The sequence below is a fragment of the Jatropha curcas genome, chromosome 6 (assembly GCF_041381405.1).
Source record: "Jatropha curcas cultivar XTBG-Jc1 chromosome 6, XTBG_Jcur_1.0, whole genome shotgun sequence".
In the NCBI taxonomy this organism is placed as follows: domain Eukaryota; kingdom Viridiplantae; phylum Streptophyta; class Magnoliopsida; order Malpighiales; family Euphorbiaceae; genus Jatropha; species Jatropha curcas.
In genome coordinates, this window is record NC_143156.1 from 14741449 (window position 1) to 14748184 (window position 6736).

A 6736-nucleotide genomic window follows, 5' to 3' on the forward strand; every position below is an offset into this window, starting at 1 on the left:
ACAGAAAAGAAATCAATTTTCCGGTGAGGACTCTCACGCCGGTCCTACCACTTGAAAACCCAAAAACAAAATCGGAAAAGAACATAAAGAAGAAAATAAACGACAGCTCAAAAACAAAACGTATGTTAAATAATGAAAATAGAAAATAAAAGGGTAATTAGGTAAATCAATAATAAAAGTGACATTATTTTAATAGTTTCAGTCAAAATGACATTTTTTAAACTAAAGTTTAAAAATCTAAAGTTTAAAAGTGACATTGCAGTTCGCAGTCTTAAACAGTCAACTGTACAAGAGAACGCCAAATGGTGTATTGGTGAGAGGTGTATCAATGAAAGAAGCTGAGAAAATAATGAAACCAATCCACATGGGAGTTTGCGGTGCCCACATAAGGGAAAAAGTTTTAGTGAAAAAGATTCTTAGATAAGGATTCTTCTAGTTAACAATAGGAAGAGATTGTTTTTCTTTTGTGAAAATGTGCTTCAAATGCCAAAATCTGTGGAGACCTGAGTCACATTTCACCATCGGAATTACATCCTTCTATTTGTTACCATGGCTATTTGCAGCTTGGGGAATAGAAATTATTTGCAAAATCTTACCACTTGTTTCCAATGGATATGAATTCATAGTGGTGGTAGTAGGTTTTTTCTCAAGATGGGTTAAGGCAGAATCCCCAAAGAACATCAAAGCCAAGCAAATGACCAAATTCATCGAAAAGAATCTTCTTTGCAGATATGAAATCTCCCATCATATAGTGACAGATAATGTAGTTCAACTGCAATCAAAAGTGAAAATGCTGTTAACAAAATATGAAATTGAGCATCATTAGTCGTCACCACACCATTTTCAGGCCCAAATTTAATATTAAACATTTCATAGCTCGGGCCTATTTGTAATACATTACATTCATAATGTGGGCTAACAAATTCAAGAATTCTTATAAACGATTAAATACACATCCCTATCCGTTTATTAATTACAATCCTACAACTGTGGAATTCACTAATAGCTAAATACAATAAGTTATTGTACATACAACTATTTAATGAATTAATTACTGAAGTAAAAGATTCTTTTCTAGCTCTGTGGTGGAGGACACAGAGTTTTACCCGAGTAAAGGAAAATCTACTTTCTGGGAAAAATTAAACAAGGACATGTGAGTTTATTAATGAAAATTAATTATTGCACGACACATGCAATCACGCGGATGTGTAAATATCAATCTAGTCATTCGACTAGTTATATGACCACACAGTCAGTCATACAATGGCATAGCAACAGCATTCACAAACATTATCACCTTCACATAATCACATCACGTGAAAATTGGTCTGTGGCGTCACCGAAACCCCCGATGAGCCGTCCTCCCATATGGCCCATCCTCTCATGACGTGTGCACCAGGGAGCCGATTCCCCATACATGGCCGACCGGTCTAATCCTCACTTAACTAGCCCTTTCATTGTTTTTCCATTCTCTTTTCTTTTCCATACCAACAGTAGGCCACCCTGTGGTTTTCCATATCATATTATCCATATTATATTATCCATATCATATCATCAGGTGCACACGGGGGCACCGATCTCCCCATATATGGTCGATGGTCGAATCCCATATTTCATCATTTCAAATCCTATATTTTCATCATTTCCAGGACCGTCCTTACAAACCCATAGTGACCCAATTCATCTCAATTCCACACAAACAAGGCAAGTAATATCACAACACAATTAATCAAACGTTGCAATTAAATGCAAGCATATCAAGTAATTAACACTAGTATGCAAAAGCTCACATAAATATTCATATACCAATTCAAATAAATATGAAAGCATAGATAATAAAATAATACAATAACATAATAATTGATTCTTGAAAATAAATGCATGAATAAATAAATTAATAATACTAATAAATAAATAACTTTATTCTAAGTATATCAAGGTATAGAATTAATATAAATGAACCTATTAATTTAGTTATTATACGTGATTTGCCTAAATTCTGGCAGAATTTCAACGGGACTTCTCCTAAAATTTAATTAGACCACAATTCAATAATACATCCTCAAAGCCTATCCTTTGAGCAATTTCAACTAAGGCCATCCACCATAACCATTATTCATTCGTTCAATCATTTACTCAATTCACACGGCCCATCCATCGGGCAATTAATCAAATCAAGTACCCATCTGCTTTAGGCTACATATATCATTCATCACACACATGTATGCATTTAATAGCTCCAAACCAATTAATTAACGGTTTATATTAACCTCCAAGCATATTTCAATAATATTATTAATTATCCTATAATTAATTACCAAATAACTAAACAATTTCATAGATAAAACTTGTTTATTTGATAGTTTCTAGACTTCTAACCATTAAGAAATTCCCACCATTAAGAAATTCTCATTACGCCTTTACTTCTCCATTCTTATTTCAGGTATAAACCTCGTTTATTTATGCATTTACTAAAAATTCTTTACTAGCCACCAAGAACCAATGCTAATTTAAATTAAATTTTTTAAGATATACACTTACTAAGTAACTTAACTCACCATTTAACAAATACCAGTTCCTATGATTAGTTTATCTAGATGACCTCACATATTTGACGTAAGGACTGCCCACTGAAGGAAATAGGTTCTTCTCCACTTAACTCATATACATTGTACAAATTGATTTATACCATATTCTAATATTATCACAATTCCTAACAGTTACATTTTAAGTTCAAGTTATCCTAAAACCCCAATTAATTTCATAAACTACGAATCTAATATTCCAAGGTTCTTCAATTATTGTTTATCCGAAATTAACTAAATTACTCAATAAAATTCAATTTGGAATTTATACCAAAATTTAGGATCCGGTCTTAGAGCGTACCAATTTAAAATCGGACACGATTCCATGATCCTCGTGAAGAGAGGAAAACTCTGTCCCTTGGTGCCTCGCCGGCCGGTAACCGGACCGCTGCCGCCGGCATCCGTTCACGGTGGGCGGGAGCCGTTTCTGCCCAGAATTTTACAAGAACACCATCACTTGAATCAAATCCACCAATGGTTCCATTTCCGATGTCCGTTGAGCGAGATGAGACCTCTAACTGGACGGATCGGGCTCGACAGGAGCTTCGCGATTCCGTTCATAGCGGTTTCGTCATCTGAGCTCCGTTGCCGTGACTGATGAAGGGGAAACGATCGCATTGAGATGAGGAAGTGATCGGCACCCCCACTTCCCGCTACAGCCACCGGCAACGACGTGGTTCGTCGGAAATGAAGAAGTGGGCTTTCGAAGAAACTCAGCCCATATCGCGTCACTAGAGGCCCTTACTGCGTGAGAGGAGGCCAGAAACATAACCTGCAGCGCCAGGCGAGTCGACTGCCACCTCGCTATCGTCGAGCGTAGGCGGGAAACGAAGAGAGAGGGAGCCAAGCGGCGGCTGTTGCTCGCTGGAGAAAGGAAGAAGGAGAAAGGAAAAAGAATAACGGGTGGGTTCTGGAACCTGCTGGCCAATTCCGGTTAGATTCGAACCAGTTTGGTCCAACTCAACGATTTAGCTCGATTTTTATGTGGTTTTCGAGTTTTTCACTGATTTTCGGTCCGGTTTGATTTATTTTGATTATTTTTTTTGTATTCTAAAACATTTTCTCAATTTTTACTCAATAATAATAAAAATAATAATAATAATATCAATTTTAATAATAATAATCATGCTATTTGATTTTAAGTTATTTAATTTATATAGTAATCACACTCACGCATATATATTTATAATAAATTAATAATTAGAGCTTCCTGTTTATTTTTTAAAAAATTTTCTATTGGTTCTCAACTCAGTAATTCCGATAATGCGTTTTGGGCTTGAGCCCAACTCCGTAAGCTTGGGCTCGGATCATAATTAAATGGTATTTATAGCCCAAATAGTTGAAAATCCAGACTTTGATTTAATAAAAATTCAAAAGTTTTGAAAATAGAATTACGGGGTGTTTCACGGGTACGTTCAACGAGTAACAACGTGCATTACACGTTATTGAACACTAGTCACTTTCATTTAGTAGTTTGCCTACAAATATATAAATGTTAAAACTGGCATTTGAATACTAGAATCGATGTTTTCTTTTTTAATTTTTTGTACAATATGATATTATTATTAAGTGGAAAATAAAATATTAAAAATAATTAATAGATTCTATATCTTTAAAGAGTATTATTCCTTGGAGGAATCTTTTTGTACAAGGCTTCTTTTGGTTTCTCGTTTCTTTCATCCATTTTCTTCTAAATCGAAAATACTTTGTTAGTTTATTTCTTTAGGGAAACAAAAAACAAATCATTTTATTACATTGTATTTATTTTTGTAACATATTTTTTATAGATTCCAATATGGTGATTCCTTTAATGAAGATATGGAAGTGAAATTTGGGTTTATACAAGACAATAGAGAGGATGTATCTAGATCTTGAAACTAGAATTAAAATTGATCAACAATTAGAAATGTTCAAGAGAGGAGAGGGATTGTTTGGCATGAGTATGGCTGTTTTAACAAGAGATAAAAAGCAACCAGGTTTTATGTGATTTATTGTTTGATGCTTTGAATTTCCTAATTTTTTATTAGTGCTAGCGAAAAAAAAACTAATTAGTTAGTTATCTCTTTCTCTCTCTCTCTCTCTTTTATATATGTATCTTAGCTTTATGGTGGGAAAGCTATAGGGAAGAATGTAAAGAGCTTATAGGGAAGAATGTAAAGAGCTTTAAAATCTTGCAATTCGAGTTTTAAGTCTCACATGCAGTGCTACGGGATGTGAAAGAAATTGGCGTACATTTGAGCTCATCCATTCCAAAAAGAGAAATCGATTAGAACAACAAAGATTAAATGCTCTTGTCTTTGTCAAATATAACATTTAACTTGAATTAAGGCAAGCAAAAAGGGATCGAGAAAAGAGGTGAGACATATGATCCTATTTATTTGAGTGATATGGAGTCCGATGATGAGTGGATCATTGTGTTGGATTTAATTTTCTATTGTGGGCTTAATATGTAAAATTAAATATGTACAGCAGTCCAATTGTAAAGTCAATTTCAAATGTGGTCTTGATTGTGAATAATTGACTATTGAGGTATCAACTAATTATAGATATTAAGTGTAGAGACCATTATATAATTCCTATTTCGTTAAAGGACCGAAATAGGAATTGTACTAACCCTACAGGTATATAAAGGTCGTGGTCCCCAGAGGAGTTGAATGCGATTCAGTTTTACGTTCCTTTCGTATTGCTTCCGCTAAATCGATTCTTCAATTCTCTGGAAGGCTGCAAACCTAATTCTATACATCAAGATCGACGAACAACGATGTCAGGTACGCAACCTTTTCTTATTCAATCTATTTTGTTGAATCTAGTGGTTTGCACGATCTAGGTTATTATTGAATCATTTTGAGATTAATTCATAACAAGTGGTATCAGAGCCTTGTGCATAATTGCTAGATTTTAGATTAATTTTCGTATGTTTTTATTTGTTTACCCTACTATTTACGAATTGAGGGTTTTGTTTAATAAAAAAAAAAAAAAAATTTTGTTCTCACTGTTCTTCGGATTCTCCAAGAACAGGTAAGAGGTTTTGAACTAACGCCATTGACGATTAATTGTTCGTTTGGTATTTTGTTGTTTTTTTGGTGGCCGGATCTTGTTTAAAAATAAAAAAAAATAAAAATAAAAAAAAAAAAAAAACAAAACAAAACAGTATAGGTTTCTTTGAAGAGAGTCGGCGGAAAGGAGTTTCCGTCTCTTGTTGGTTTTAGGGTTAGGGATGAAAAATTACGGTTTGGTCCCTGGAAAATTTCGTATTAGGTCCCTAAATTTCTGTAACTTCAGATTAGGCCCCTAAATTTTCTATAACTTCAGATCAGGCCCCTAAATTTTCTGTAACTTCAGATTAGGCCCCTAAGTTTTTGTAACTTCAGATTAGATCCCTAAGTTTCTGTAACTTCAGATTAGGCCCCCTAATTTTCTGTTTTTTAGTATTAGGCCCCTAATTTTCTGTTTTCTTTCGTTTAGAACCCGAACTTTGTTTATTCAAATTTATTTAGTCCAATTTTATAACTTAGTCTCTAATTTAGTGACTTAAAGACTAGATTATAATTTTTTTTTGGGCTAAATAATTTTAGATTATTAAATATTTAGACAATCAATTCATTTAATTGCAATTGTTTTATTTTAATTACAATTAAATGATTTAATTTGTCGACTTGAGATTAAATTTTGGAGTGATTAAGTCCCTATTGTGTTTGATATTTGTTAAAATAAATTGATTTGATCAATAAGTCACCAAAGTGACCTCTATTGCTTGAATTGATTTATTTTAGAATATTAGACAGGTGTATTAGAATTCGTTGCGGATAGTTAATCGGCCCAAAGGAAGGTTGCTATCTGGCTGAGTTTTGAATACATGTTTGGCAATAAGTATGTGATAATTGTTTGATTATTTTCCATGACAATGATATATCGGCCCAAAGGAAGATTTATTATTTGTCAGGACTATGTTATCAATATTTGATTGCTGCATTGAGATACTAATTACAAGTTAATGTTTTACATCCAAAGATGAGAATATTAATGTTGTGTCTGTATCTTATTTCCATTTTTTAATCTCTACTTATGTGAATTGTTTCATTTGTGGATTGTGAGCTTATACTTATCTATTTGTTTATTTTCTCTGATGTCAGCTAACATGTCATTTAATC